A 16445-nucleotide genomic window follows, 5' to 3' on the forward strand; every position below is an offset into this window, starting at 1 on the left:
GTCTCAGAGAGCTCATATTACAGTGATTATAAAGAGACAATAAATGAAGAGGTAAATATACATGATGTTGGGTGGTGGTATTTATGATGAGGAGAAAGATGGTAGAATGAGGAGATTGTGAATCATGGAAGAGAGTGCACGTCATTTCAGATGAGTTGGTCAGAGAATGCTGTGAGCAGGTGACCCTAGAGGAAGACCTAAAGGAAGTGAAGCAAGCTGTATAGATTTCCAGAGAGCGTTCCAGACAGATAGAATAGTACATGCAAAGTATCCGAGGTGGAATGTTCCAGGTTCAGACAGAAAAATAGCAGAGAGTCTCTGCACATAAGGTAATTTTTGCCTGACTAGCATGCCTTGCATCTCCTTCTATTTAAATCTTACTGGTCCTTTAAAGTATCTCTCAAGTGAAATTCTTGCAACTGAGAAGTTCCTGGAATCCTTCCAAAAAGATTTGGCTTCTCCACCCTTTGAGTCCCAAGAACAACTTGGCTCAGATAACTCTATATAACAAATTAACATTCTTGTAGATACAAACACATATCTAAGGACAAGACTTTGCCACAATTTTTTATAGACCCTTCTGAACTTAGTTGCCCTAAAACAATCCTGTCCAAGCTGCATAGGAAGTCAAAGACAGCATTTGTACTTGGTATGGGATTTAAAAAAATTTTAAGAGTAAGTACTACTTCTTTATAGGTTGGTCTGCTTTGGACTTGGAAAGCACACAGTCTTTTAAAAGACACACTTTATGTCATGATTCGGTTAGTTACTTCTGTGCTGAAAAAAGGATAAATAGATGGGATCTTCATTAGCAGGATTTGAGTCAGCTTTTCACTTTGTAATGGTGATGTTAATCTTGGTGTACACATATGATTTGGATAGAACTTCTGTTCATGTTTCATTTTCTCTGGATTCCTGTAACCAACAGTATATCAAATGCAGTAGTCAGGCTGGGTTTCTTGTATCTTTGTTTCTTCTGTCACCATAAAAAGAAAGAAACCTCTGTTTCTCACACATCTGGAGTAGTAGCACACTGCCTGGGTCCACCAGGTGTGTTCATCTAGGTCTCAGCTTGCGAAGTCTATTTTAACTTTTTTTCATGTATATAAAGGGAACACTGGTCAAAGTATGGTAGAAAATTTCTATTCTAGCTAATATATCTCATATCTTATAACAATTTAAATATTATAACATAAGATAAAATAATATCTTACATTGTAACTTCAGCAATATATGTGACTTTCAAAAAGGGTTGATTTTTTAAAAAGATTTATTTATTTATTTATTCATGATGGGGGAGGGGGCAGAGACACAGGCAGAGGGAGAAGCAGGCTCCATGCAGGGACCCCCACGCGGGACTCGATCCCTGGACTCCAGGATCGCGCCCCGGGCCAAAGGCGGGCGCCAAACCACTGAGCCACCCAGGGATCCCCGGGTTTATTTTTTTTAAGATTTTATTTATTTATTCATGAGAGACACACAGAGAGCGAGGGAGAGACACAAGCAGAGGAAGAAGCAGGCTCCATGCAGGGAGCCTGTTGTGGGACTTGATCCTGGGTCTCCAGGATCACACCTAGGGCCGAAGGCAGTGCTAAAACACTGAGCCACCGGGCTGCCCTCAAAAAGGGTTTAAAAAATGGGTTGCTCTGTGTTTAAAAAGAAACAAGCACATTAAAAATGCCACATTAAAAATGAAGTGCCAAAACAAAACAAAACAAAACAAAACAAAACAAAAAATAAACTGAATGTCAGGGAGTAAAGACAGGTCATATTTAAAGCCTGAAATCTATGGAATGTAACAGCAACCCCTATCTCTACCTCCTGTGGAACTAACACTTTCTCATGTCAAGGGATTCATTTTGAACTTCATTTTAATTTTTCAAGACTTGACCCATTCAGTGGACACACAAGTGCAGATGCCTGCCATCTAGTGGCAAAAATCAGTATCAGCAGCCTTATTTTTATAGAAAACACTCAAAATTTTTTTTAGAAAAATTCAATCTAAGCTGTAAATTTAAAAGGTAGGAGAAAAGTAAAACCTAGGAAGGTCACACATCTAACTGGCCATGCTAGTCCAATACCCATATCTCTCTGATCTTGTCACCAAGTTAGGGCAGGCCTGTTTAGAACCCCTTGGGAATACTTTCAGAGCCTATAGATCTTCACAAAGATAGAAGTTCCGTGAAGGCAGCATCATGGCATGTTTATTCATCCCTTTATCTCTAGCACCTAGATCAGTGCCTGAAACAATTCAGGAAACTTAATAAATTTAATGAACTAGTGAATGGCTAGCAGAAGAATGGGAAACAGATCAGACTATGGGTTGCCTGCCACAGGAATTCCTAAAATTCTAAAGAATAGAGGTGATTGATAATTTTATTTAATTCTCTAAAAACTAATATAATATACTTTAAATTTGTAAAATACAATTAACTGCTTTATACATGCATTTTAAAACTTAATTCTAGATCTACATAGAATGCCCTTTAATGAGCAAAACTAATCTATGCCAATTTTTATGAATATTCATAATAACTGAATTATTATGCACATATGCAGCAGTTCTAGACTATTTTGTCTCACTTTCTTGACATTATGTTTTTCATATCAATAATATATGTCATATACTTACTTAGAAAGATAATCCCTAAATACAGCACTACACATATGCAAAAATATGGTCTGCTTATCATAGTTTCATAATATAATATGATCAAAAGGGTCATATTATATTTGTGATAAGAACTTCTGTTTTAATACCACCTGCGAACACATATCCATGTTTTTTTAAAAACACACACAAAAATATATTTAGATACGGTGTAGTACATTCAATGGAAAGAGTTTCATCTTATTTCTACACCTGAGATCTGTCCTTGCTCGCTTGTGTTTAAATTCCAATGGAAAAGAGCACTCCACCCTTCCTCAAAGCCTGAGAAACACCCTAAATTGAATATGACTCATCTTACCAGAGAGAACAGCCTAAGATAATGTCCCGGTTGCCAACTAGGCTACACAGAATCTACTTAGGAAAAAAAAAAAAAAAAAATCTTTCTCTTTCAATCTCTATCTCTGTCTCTCTCTCACACACACTGTTATTCAATTAGTGAGTCTTAAAATTTAGCAAGCATAAGTATCATTTGAGATATTTATTTAAAAAGCAGCCTGACAGAACCTGACTCCATTCTGATTCAAAACTGACTAAAACCGGTCTGGTTTCAATCCTCAAGATTGTATTTTTAACAACCACCTCAGGTGATTCTCAATCTTGGGTTCTGTATGGCTATAGACACAGAACTATTTTATTTTTATTTTTTGTTACCAATCCTTTTTTATTGGGTACTCATTCTTTTTTTTTTTTTTTTTTTTTTTAGATCCCATTTATTTAGTTAAGAGAATGAGAACATGAGCAGGAGAGGGGAGGGGCAGAGGCAGAGGCAGAGGGAAAAGCAGAACCCCCCCCCCCCCCCCACACACACACACACACACCCCGAGCAGGGAGCCCAACGTGGGGCTCCATCCTAGGACCCCGGGATCATGACCTGAGCAGAGGGCAGACCCTTAACCAACTGAGCCACCCAGGTGCCCTGAAACATCAAAATTTCTAAATCTTTCCAGTAGTTACAAGAATCCCTCAAGAGAGTTGGCTACTTAAGATATCAACCAGTAATGACTACTTCAAGAGTATAATTGGCACTAGTTGACGAGAGGCACCATATTAGGAGGTTGCTATCTGAAAGAACCACACCTCTCAAAATGTTAGGGTCACCAGTGTAACCATTATAACTACACAGACAACCCTCCAAAGCAAGTGAAACTCTGAGTCTGACCTGGGATAATTCTATTGTGGTCTGTATGATACTCATCAAGAACTGCTGTTTATTAACATACAAACTATTTTGTCATTATGAAGATACACTGAAAACTGCTAAATCTCCTATTTAATTTTCCTCCCCAAAAGGAGTAGTAAGAGGGAATTCACTTAACCACAAATACATAATGTGAGTCTATTAGTTGCCAAGTGCTGTTTTTGGTCTTTGGGATATATCAGTGAAAAAAAAAAAAAAAAAAAACCCATAAAAATCTCTGCCCATACAGGGACAGATTCTGTGAGTTTCTCATTCAGATTTTACAACATCAAGTTATTTTTTAAATTAATTTATTTATTTTTTATTGGAACACCAAGTTACTATAGATAGAAAAATAAATAATGGAGGCTCCCGATGAGATAAGATGCTGAAAACCTAAAGGAGAAGCCCCTTATTTACATAATTTAGTTCCAGTACAAACAAGTATGGCAAATGTTATAGCAGACAGGGGAATAATACAGCCAAGGGGCAAGAGGACTGGAAAGTGAGCCTCCAGTATCTGCAGGCTCACTCACAGTCAGAGCAGGGCTGGCATCTCAGGAGGCATGGGGGATTCTGGACAGAAACCCTGAGGTAAGAGCATGAAGGCCCATGCAAAAACCCTCCGGCAGCCCAAGGTGGCCGCAATGCCCCAGCAGAGGGAGAAAAGGACAGTGGAACTGAGTGAAACTGTAAATGACTTTGACCTCCTTACAGAATAGGGAAAAGCAGACTGAGAGCCGGGAGACACGTTCAGGAAATAAAGATGCAGAAGGTGGACTCTGAGACCCCAGGGTGACTGTGATACAATCAATTAATATAGGAAAAACAGGAGGAATATTTTGGGGACAGGTGATCGGTTCTAATGTCCAAATGGAACATTAGAAGTGCCCAGTTGATAGTATTCATGGAAATGTCCAGAAATGGATGCTCCACACTCAAGGGAAGAGAACTGGGTCTGCCATCACCAAAATCCAAATCGCAGCTGGGATCTCCAGGCGAATATGACTCCAGGCAAGAGATTCAGCACAGAAGAACACAGAAAGAACACAGAAATCCAGATGTGGGGTCCAAAGACCCAGGCTTATTAAGTCTCTGACCTTGGGTGAATCACTGAACGTCTTGGGATCTTGGTTTCCTCAAATATAAGACATAAGATGTAGAAACGTACTCCATATAATTTCACTAACTCTGACCACAAGAGTCTCATTCATTTCCAAGTTGTTAGCCGTTTATTGTCTTTCTACTTCCAGATTTTTTCTTCATAACACATGACCAGCTTCATGGACAACTGCAGATGCCCAAACATACTTCACCCCTCCCACCATCCAGGCAAATGATCTTCCAGAATTCTACCACAAAGACGATTTTTCAAAAATGAACAAATATGGTAGTAGTAGCAAACATGCATCTTTATTATGAGTTGTCTCTCCAAAATTCTTAGAGGAATTTTGATTTTTACTTCTATAAGAATTTTCTTTTCAACAAATGCCTTATATTGTGTCTTCACTTACTGACATTCTAAGACATAATACATAGGACTTTTTTTTGGCACTTCTCCCTAAATTACATTTTTATTAAATATACAAAACAATTTTGTTAGATCTCTGTTAGAGATTTTTTGGTTCTTTTACCCTAAGCTTAGATTCATTCATGAAACAAAAAATAATATACATATATATATGTATGTTAAATAAATATGTCCACATTCATAATTCAAAATGAATCATCTGCTCTTTACAGATCTAAAAGTACCAGAAAGTTTAAATTTCAATATAAAATTCAGCTATCTGAGAGTCCATGTCATCAAACATAATGACTGCAATCTGGCATCAAGCATGAGTGACCACTACATCTCCACCAACCCACCTGCCAACATTAGCCTGAAGGTACAAGAATAGCCTGTGCCTATTGGGGCAGTATTATGTCTTACTCTGACAAATCTAAAGTGTCTAATCCCGGGGGCAAAGAAAGTGCTGAATAAAAACAAGCTTAACTGATCACAATTTCAAAGTAAACATATTTCTATTCTGCTGGGCCATTTTAAGTGGACTGATTTTTATGCAGTGAAGTCAGTAGATATTTTGGAAAACATTGCAGATTTTAAAAATTAGGGAGGTAGATTTACATTTAAAGTCTGGTCACAAAAATATATTATTATCTCAGGTTTGTATAAAGTAAATGTGAGGATGTATACAGAAAAAATATCAGAGGACTGGGGTGCCTGGTTGGCTCAGTCAGTAGAGATGTGACTCTTGATCTTGCAGTCAGGCGTTCAAGCCCCACACTGGGTACAGAGCTTATTTTAAGAAGTATCAGAGGATTATGTACCAAATTTGTTAACCATAGGCACTGGGTCATGACAGACTTTTACTTTTCACATCATATATATTCTTGTAATGTTTGATTTTTAGTATAATCTCTATTACTTTCATAACAATAAAGCAGCAAATATACTATATTTACACATTTTATAGCCTTTTGTTTTAAAGACTTTATTTATTCATGTCAGACACAGAGAGAGAGAGAGAGAGAGAGAGAGAGAGAGGGAGAGAGGCAGGGACACAAGGCAGAGGGAGAAGCAGGCTCCATGCAGGGAGCTCAATCCCAGGTCTCCAGGATCACACCCGGGGGCCGAAGGCGGTGCTAAACCGCTGAGCCACGGGGGCTGCCCTCTATTTATACATTTTATATTGTTGATGAGTATACTGAGCATTTACAGGAAGACTCCATATAGAGTCCTTTAGGGCAATCAAGGACAAATGAGACATGGCATCTTCAAGGACTTCACACTCCAGTATTTGAAATAATTTACACACACACACACACACACACACGAGTAAATGTGACCAGTGATGGAACTGAGAATCTGATAAAGACTAAAAGATGAATTCATAGTAAGAAATGTCAGTTCAAGCAGTCCTTGACAAATTGCTAAAATCTGGGCCCATGAGGATGTGGAAGAAAGGGCATTCTAGGCAGCATAAAAACACATGAAAGTCATGAAAATGGCAGAGCGTATACAGAACAGCAAGTGCTAGGGGTAAAGTGAAAGGTGACCTTGAGACTTGGAATTGAATTTAAAATGTAAATCCAAGCTACAGAACAAGTCAAATGCTAGTTGAATGCTGATATAACAGATTTAATTGTCATTCAATAATAATAGAAGAGGATATCAAAGCAGTTTTCTGAGGATACTAGAAAAAAATGGTCAGATTGGTCTTCAATAAAAGTGATCTGTATTAAAATAGACTAGAAGAAGAGGGCATAGTCAATGAAATCATCTGGGAAGCTCAGAGATTGTGGGAGAAAAGTGTATAGAAGGCATGACTTGCATTAGCATCCCCATCACCTGGGCTTGTAGAAATGTAGATTCTCAGGCCCCAGCCCAGACCTCCTGATCCAAAGTCTTTCTTTTACCAAGATCTCTATGTGATTTGAATGCACACTAAAGTTAGAAAAGCAATAAATCAAGGTGCTGGTAATAGGAAAGAAAAGAAGCCAAAAGGTTTGAACTCTTACTTGGTTGAATTATTACAATTTGGCATCTGACTAAATGTGGGAGGCAATGGAAGGGCATAAATCAAGATTACTCAGAAATGCTGAGCTGTAGGATGGTCAGGCTATTCATAGAAATAGGAAACCCCAGAGGAGCAGGATAAGGAGGAAACAGATGAAGGCTGTGCTGTCCAGCCAGCTCATGGAAATCCACCCTCCAGAAGCCAAGCCACGCTTAGAGACCATGATATGGGTGTGATCCATACTGAGGGCACTAGAAGCCATAAAATTAATACAATTATAAAAGGAGGAGGGGGTGAAAAGGCATGGACGTCAGCCAAGGAGAAATTTTTACAGAGCCTTGCACTACTTAAGAGACGGGTGGGGAGGCTAGGAGGAGGCAGAGAAGCCACAGGGGAGAAGAGCCAGGGAAGTATGATGCTTTGAAAATAAAGGGAGAGGAAAGGTGTTGCTAAGAAGTCACAGGGGACACCTACGGAAGGGTCACTTGCTTTGTGACTAAGAGGTCACAGATGACATTCAGCAGAGTGTTTTTTGTGAACCTGGTGAGAGCCAAAGATTAGGGTCACAGGGTAGTGAAATTAGGTGTGTGTATGTGTGGGGGGATTGGGTTTGGATCTTAGGCACTCCGTGCAAGTGAAAAGATTAAGAATAAAGCTAAAAAATATTTAGGGGCCCCTGGGTGGCTCAGTGGGTGAAGCATCTGCCTTCGGCTCAGGTCACAATCGTAAGGTCCTGGAATCAAGCCCCGCATCAGGCTCCCTGCTCAGTGAGGAGTCTCCTTCTCCTTCTCCCTCTTCCCCTCCCTCCAATTTGTGCACATGTACTCTCTTTCTCAAATAAATAAATAAAATCTTAAAAAAAGAATAAAGGTAAAAATTTCAAAGGGGATAAAACACTAGGTTGAATTAACTTTAAACCGTTACACTTTAAGGATTTTCTTATGGAAGAAAGATCAGAAGCATTCTCTTCATAATTCTCAGAATTATTAGGAGGGTAAACAAGCACAGCTAAGAATCAGAATTTTGACTCGATATAAAGAGGATCTGCTTCTCACTGCTCTCTGGAAAGGGAAAAGGCCACCTTGCAAGCATTAATTTCTCAAAGCCTGCAGAACACACAATTCAATAAGGAATCACAAAGTAGAATGTTGCTCATCAATGACATCTGTAGTTGACCGAACGGTGGTCCCTCAAAATATATGTCCACATACTAGTTCTCAAAACCTGTAAATATTATCTTATATGGTAAGAGATGTGACGGTTAAGACTTCTGGAAGGAGGAGCTTATCCTGGATTTTCTGGGTGGGTCTTAAATGAAATCACATGTATCCTCATAAGACACGCACATAGAGAGGGGGACACACAAGAAAAAGAGGAGGCAGAGACTAGTGGCAGCATAAGTCAAGGAATATAACAGCCACCGGAAGCTGCAGGTGACAAGGAAGGGTTTTCCCCAAGAGTCTTCGGAGGAATTGTGCACCTGCCTGAACCTTGATTTCAGACTTCTGGCCTACAGAATTATGAGAGAATACATTTCTTTTGACTTAAGGCACATGGGAAATCAATACAGCACCTAACATCACCTTCCAACTATTAGATTTCTGGAGTTGCCCTCAACTCATGCAGATTATAAGCTCCTGGAAGGCACAGCCCTGGTTCACTCTCTTGTGAATCCAAAAAATGATGTCCTTGGTGCCTGGCACGTTACATGAACACTGAACACTGACAGGGGGAGTTACCACAGAGATCTACGCTCACATGTGAGTGGAAAGTAGAGATGGATACAAGACAGAGAGAAAGTAGATAAACAACAGATAGACAGAGAGACAGGCAGATGGACTGACAGACTCATTTTACTCAGGCAAGCAAATTAAAATGTACTTATACTCTCATGAATCTAACTTCACAAATCCTACCGGGGTTATCCTTGACGGTCACATTTACTCTTAAGGACAGTACAACCAAAATTTGGTGGAAGGACATATGCCTTGTGGTTGCTTAAATTTTCAGTTTCTCACAATTAAATGAATTAAAGGGTTGAAAATAATTTATCACAAGAAAAGCAGAATGATAGCTACACTCAAGGAAAGTTGAAAAAGGTTGCCTGGGGATTTGGGGCAAAGAAGAAAGAAAGGAAGACTCCATATGAAGGAATACTGTGTCAATTCCAGTTTTCCCAAATGTTTCCCTTCCCACAAGGTAATGTACATAGTACATGTTATTATCATGTGAGGACTCACAGGAAAACAAGACATGAGGATCTCCACACCCATTTTATGCATGAGAACTTCTTTCCAATGCAGACGACTTGAGAGATCTCCACATGAGATAAACTGTGCTTTTAGACTATTTTGAAGTAAAAAAAAATGGAAAATCACACCAAAAAATCACTGTGTTCAATAACACTTCTCGGTGAATACAAATAGATATAGACAGATATTTATCTAGATAGATACATACATAGTAGACACATAGAACCCAGGATTACTTGAAATTTATATGGATTCTTGGTTTCTGCCAAATACAACTGGATTGGGATCCACTGGAGTTAAGAGATGGCTAGATTAAACTCCAAATGGCTGTGGGCAAGAAGTGCTTAGTTGAACAGTAACTGGGTTTCCTCCTGACTGAGTCCCATGGGCAATTCCAACAAGGGAATCTGCTCCAAAGTGGTAAGTTTAAAAGAAGTGTTTGACAAAGGCTGTTGGTAGATCCCTCCTCCTAAAGCTCATTAGCAGGATATTCTGGTATGAGTTTAATTCCATGGCCATGGCTACCTGTGATAAATTAGGAGACCTTAGCAGAAGAACACCTCACATAAATGCATGGTTCTCTGTAGTAGACATCTGGTAGCCCCAACCTCCCTGAAATGGGCTGGTAATATTTTACTTTGGCTTAATCTTACCTGAATTTTATCTGAATAGCAGTAGTTGGAGGATATCCTGCCTGACCCAGGATGTCTATACTAGCACTACTTCCTGCAGCAGGGGTGACTGAAGGTAGAATATGTCATGGCTCAGCTGGTGTGCCAGATTTCAAGGGAACACTGGGGACAGGAAATAAGCTAGGGCTAGGCTAGAACAAATGACCTAATGAAGAATTAATTTTGTAGTGGATAGTCAGCAACTCAAATTACAGTGGCCAGGAGGAGTGTGGAGAACTGAGATTTGATCCTGCCAACAATGACACACAAGGAGATTTTATTTGTCAAGTGGAACTTGGCTGCACAAGTCTCCAGGCAGAAACGATACACTGTCAGGAGGGTGGCTGAGCCTTAGGCCGGGGGTGGGGGAGGTTGTCCACTTTAGGGCTGCATCAGAGACTTAGAAGAGAAAGAACAGTCTTGCTCCTGGAGAGAAGTTCTTGGCAAGGGTGAGGCTCACTGCCAAGGTCATCGCTAAAGTCCTTCCAGGCAAGAGTCTAGTACTAAAAATGCAAACATAGGAGAAGGCTAGCCTCAGAGATGGCAAATATGACAAGAGTTAAGAGAAACTGAGGCCAGCTAGGCATGGCAAACACTAGAGCTCACTGGGGTTAGGCCAGGTGAACCAAGCTCACATTCCGTTCTGTGGAGTTCACTGGTAGAAGAATCCAGAAGCCCAGCCTCTAAGTCTCACGCAGCACAGGGCAGGAGAAGGCTAGAGCTCAAAGCTGCCATGCATCTGCCGGCTACTGTTTGTCCAATTTTATTCACACATTTTCTCCCATCATTGTTTCTCCTCGAAGTGTTCCTATTCTAGCTGGCTTCAGGGTGGGAAGAAGGTGGCAGTGGTTCAAATATGCCTTCTGTTGGCTTGCTGTCACTGCCAAGGGATCTCAGGACTGTGTCAATGTGGGGAGCTGCAGCCACAGTCTGGGCAGAGAAAAGTCTAAGAAGGTGCATGCCAGCCAGAGTACTTGGCCTTCAGGAGTGGATGAGCAGGAAGTTTCAACAGGTGGACAGCAGAACTGCCAGCCTGAAAGGGGAGAGCCTGCCAGAGGCTGGGGAGTCTACAAGCTGCCAAAACATGTGCACAAAAAGGAACACAAGGCAACCGACTACTGAGCCAGAGGGACACCTATACTCTGGCTCTCCGTACCTGACATCAAATAATATTAATTAAGGGTCTGAATCGCACATCACATTTAATAGTGCTTCAGGGACTGTTCAAAAATCACTTTCACATGCATCACTTCTTTGGACCCTCAAAAGCACTCTGCAGCAAGCACAGGGCAACTACTTCTCCCCTCCACTTGTATGCCGCTAGGGAGGAAACACAATTTTTTTCTAAGGTCCATTGTGATTTAATATTTTCAATAGCTTCACTGCAACAAAACTGTCTTTATTTCCTTATTTGAAGGCAATACAAATGCAGATCTATACAGCCCAAGATAGATGGAAGGGAATGAAGCAGTCTAAAGGAGCCCTCTGAATGCGAATGCAGGGTAACAATGAAAGGGGGTGCCTACACAGACTTTCTTCTGGAGTGCTGGTAGAGCAAGAAGGGCCATGACTACTGATTTAGGATTCAGAGAACTACTTCTAATTTGATCTGAACAAGGACCACTTCCCTAATGGAAAAGACAGAGTCCATCAGACGTGAGAAATTACCTTCCAACTTGACAGGCTTTGCCGCTTGTCAAATTCATTAGATGATCTCTTTACCTTTCTCCCCTAAAATCAAAACTTTCCACTGAGGCTGCAATTCTATCCCAAAGTTCTGTTAAGATTGATAACGAAGAGTCCACTGGACTAAATGAGATTGGTAGGTTAAAAAAAAAAAAAAAATCCTGTGGAACATTTCACTGCCATCACACATAGGGAAGCACCACATTCAAGGATTAAGCATAAGGCATAATTTATTATGCTGATTATTGTTTTTTTAAATAACCATGGTAGGTAGAGGCAATTAACTTTTTCTTGGAGCCATCTATGTCTTTTTTATATTCTCTTGCAAGAAAAGTGTATTTTAAATTCACAAACGAATTATATTAAATGAAGTATAAAATGAAACCTTTCCAAGTACTCACTGATCCTTCAGAACTACAATGTGAAGATAATGCTATGGGTCACAATATATTATGACCTAAAATTAGATTCCATAAGTGAAGGACAGATGCATCTCTCTGCATACCCATCAGAGACTCCATCTTCATGATTCACAATTCATTCATTTCATATCTGAAGTGCCACTACACCACAGCTGTTCTCAGTATAAACTTCCCTGCATTGCAAAGAAGACCTAGTTTCTTAATAGTTACAGTGACAATGTCCAGGCCATGTAGGAGTAGGCAAGTAATTCTTCCAATGTTAACTTTGCTAGGCAAGGACAACATGTTGGCCCGGGAAATGACAGAGGAAATCTTAGGTAAAAATCTGAACAAAATTATTACTTTATAATTTGCAAATGCACATGGGAACTTTGCTTTTAATTACATCATTTAATTTTCTTTCTATCCAATTTACTGGTGTGGATTCTAAAATTCTAGTTTGTGAATTTTATGCTTTTTTTTTTTTCCCCAGGCTCATTCTCAACAGGTTGCCCGCAGTTAAAAGCTAAAATATCATTAAAAGACATTCACACCTTTACCACACTGTACCTTAAACAACACATTTTCTTTCAGTACGAAAGTAAATCATTTGTCTTTATAAGGAAAAGAAAATGGGTGCATCCTCAAGAACTCAGTATGCTTAATCATCTTCAGAAATAAATAATACTTTTGAGGTGATATTCCCCTTTTTCCCCAAAAGAAAAATAGAGTAATGTGCATCCATACATCTCTCTAACTTCAAAGTATCTAAATAAGTTAAATGCAGAACTACTCTTATAACGCTCTCAGTCTTTCTCTGTATGTTAACCAATTCCACAAATTTTCCAAACTAAACTTTTCTCTTACAATAATTTTCCATGCAAAAGATATACATTGTCAAGGGTTTTTCAAAATCTCTTTATTTCATTTTCTTTTTTAAATATCAAGTCTATTTGAATAAATATTATTTGATGTCATTTACATAAATGGCACTTTAATATCACGACTTTCATGTTAAATTCAATTTTACAGCACCCCCCAGCTTATAGAAACAGTCTAAATCACATCTGCAACATAAATGATTTTAATTTAGTAATTTAAGATAAAGTTATATCCCATACGGAAACCCTTTTAAAAATAACATGCTTTCTAACTCAACAATAGCTAATTATATATTAAGCTAATTGAGACAAACCATGTAAACAAAATCTCAAGATACGCTATTCAGGGATAGGATTCTGTGGCATGCGGAATGCACACTGGAGAAGTAGGCATGTTCTACGTATTCTTCGCAATACCAGCTCCCCTAACAAGAGGGTGCACCCAACGCCATATATATCCCACCGCGTTTGGAACAGAAAGAGCCCAATCTTTTAAAATTAATACATGACTATCACAACTTTGTCTATGTGCAAGTATTTGTTCTGGGTTCAGCTCTCCCCTTTCTTAAGTGCATTCCTTAGGCAGGGTCTCTTTCTTAAGTAAATATAGGAGCATTGTTTTAAACACAGGAAATAGTGATGAATGTTTCACGCAACTTAATGATACCACAATATGAAATTATTTGGGACTACGTAATCAACAAATACACTTCGAAAAAAGATTATTTTTCAAATAGTAACCCGGAGAGACCCAAAATGGGGGCCTAGGCTATCTGTTTTGCTGGAACTCAGAGGCCAGGAGAGGAATGAAAGGTCTGTGCAAAGCATGCAGTGATATAACCGGTGTCCTTAACAACACAAACGCTCGGATAAATCCATTTACCTCCCAAGAAGAGCCGTCCTCTCTACGTCGCAACACAGACAGCCGGAGGACAGCATAACCTTACAGCCATCGGACAGGTTCAGGCGACACTTGCTGGCAAAGGAGTGTTTGCATTCTTGTCATCTGTCCACAGGGATGCGGTTCCCAAGCCCCCGCTCCCTCTACCGCTTCCAGCGTGTGTGCCGGGAGAGTTGCACACGCACACGCACACGGACACACGCGCGCGCACACACGCGCGCACACACGCCCCGAACAGGACCACAGTTCCGGCCCGCGCGGCCCGAAGACGACCGACCTGCCGCTCGGGTCCGGTCCCCCCGCCTGCCGCCCCCTTCCCGGTCTAAGACCGCGCGGAAGTCAGCCCGGCGGCCAGAGGCCGGTCCGAGGCGGCGTCCCGGGAGGAGGTCGGGCCAGGCGGCGCGGCCGCCCGCAGCGGGGACTCTCGGGGTCGGCCCGGTGCGCCCCGGGCTACCCGCCTCGGCCCGGGCGTCACGCTGGGCGCGTCCCCACGGCCCCCCGCCTCGGGGCTGCCGAGCGCCGGCCGCGGCCTCCCGGACAGCGTCGCTCGGCGTCACGCGAGGGAAGCCACGCGCAGGCACGAGCACACGGACACGCACACGGACACACACGCACGCCGCGCGCCGAGCGCTTGCTCTGGCCCCGACGCTCCGGGCCTCGCGTCCCTCCCGGGGGAGGCTCCGAGCGCGGGCGGGGCGTCCCGAGCCCCCTCCGGCCGCCGCCGCGGGATCCAGGCGCTGCGGCCCCCCGCGCCCCCCGCGGCCCCCGCGCCCCCCGCGGCCCCCGCGCCCCCCGCGGCCCCCGCGCCCCCCGCGCCCCCCGCTGCGCTCGGCACAAGGTCGCGCGCGGTCTGGAGGCAAGTTTCCGACACGCCCCCCGACCGGCCGACCGGCTCCCCGCGCCCTCTCCAGTGCCCTGCGTGCACTCCCCGAGGCAAGGGCGTTCCCTACCCAGGCCGAAAACTTTTTCCTCGCCTCCCGGCGCAGTCAGGCGAGCAACGGGCCACCGCGGCCGCCGCCCCCTTCGCCCCGCGCGCGGCTGGGAGCGCAGCCGTTACCTGCCCGCTGCGCCCGGGCGAGCGTCCCGCGGCGGCCTCCCGCGCCGCGCCCAGGGAGCCGGGGTCCCGGGACCGCACGCCGCGCCCGCGGCCGCCCTCCCGCGTCTGCGCGCCCCGGCCCGAGGAGGCTGCCGCCGGCGGACCCCCGCGGACCGGGCTCGGGACGGCGCCCACGTGCCCCCGCTGCGCGCCCCGGGTCCCAGAGCGCTCCGCCGCGGGCAGCTGCGGCCGCGTCCCAGGCAGCGCGGCGGGCCGGCACCTGCCCCAGAGGTGGCGCCGCGGGCTGCGGCTCCGGCTCGGGCTCGGGCTCGGGCTCCGGCTCGGGCTCGGGCTCCGACTGGCTCCGGCTCGGGCTCGGGCTCCGGCTCGGGCTCCGGCTCCGGCTCCGGCTCGGGCTCCGGCTCCGCACGCCGCCCCCGCGCCCCGGGCTCCCCGCGCCCCGGCGCTCACCGTTCACGTCGTCGCCGTCGTCTCCGTCCCCACTTTTCCCTTCTCCCTCTTTCCGCCTCCTCCTTTATCTTGGATTCTGGTTTTCCGAGAGCTGACGGCGGACGCTCCGAGGGGGAGGAGGGTCTCTCCGTCCCCGCGAACTCTTCCTCTGCCTGGTGGTGGCGGTCGTGGCCACCGCCCGCCGCTCCTGCTGCTGCTCCTCCTCCTCCTCCTCCTCCCCCCCCGGGCTCCTCCCCCCCCCCCCCCCGGGCCCGCCAGCACCGGGCGCACCGCGCAGGCCGCCTGCCGCGCCGCGCCGCAACCCCGCTGGCCCCGCTGGCCCCGCTGGCCCCGGCGTGCGGGCTCCCTCGGCCCCGGCGTGCGGGCTCTGCGGGCTCTGCGGGCTCTGCGGGCTCTGCGCCGGGGGGTGGGGGGGAGCCCCGAGGCCCGGCCGGCGCCGCAGGTGTTGGGGCCGCTCTGCGTGCGCCCTCGTGGCTGCCGCGGGGACCGCCCTGGCGGGTCAGGGGCAGCGCGCTCGGCTCCCCGCCCGCTACGGCGTCAGTGGCCGCGTGGAGGACCGTGCCTCGCCCCGCAGCCCGACGCTCGCTTTTTCTGTCGTTCCTTCGGCGAGAGCCTCCTCGCGCAGAACAACGTAGGAGAGCGAGCGTGACGGACCCGGCTTCTCCTCTTCCAGAAACGGACACCTTAGGACCAAACGAGAAACACGCACTTTAGAGGACTCACACGCGCGTGCGCGAGCACACGCACCTTTTTTTTTTTTTTATTTTATTTTTATCA

The 16445-nt window shown here is 44.5% G+C and overlaps 1 protein-coding gene across 17 annotated transcripts in view; it reads right to left on the reverse strand.

Annotated features, from left to right (window-relative positions):
* Positions 1–15886, reverse strand: part of LOC140631715 (transient receptor potential cation channel subfamily V member 3-like) — a 541542-nt gene extending 525656 nt beyond the window's left edge. For all 17 annotated transcript variants that reach the window (XR_012029200.1, XR_012029206.1, XR_012029205.1 and 14 more), the window contains exon 1: positions 15669–15886. The gene's annotated coding sequence lies outside the window, so the exon portion shown is untranslated. The remainder of the gene's footprint in view (positions 1–15668) is intronic.
* Between the last annotated feature and the right edge of the window lie 559 nt (positions 15887–16445).

This window comes from Canis lupus, chromosome 4 (genome assembly GCF_048164855.1).
Source record: "Canis lupus baileyi chromosome 4, mCanLup2.hap1, whole genome shotgun sequence".
Lineage (NCBI taxonomy): Eukaryota > Metazoa > Chordata > Mammalia > Carnivora > Canidae > Canis > Canis lupus.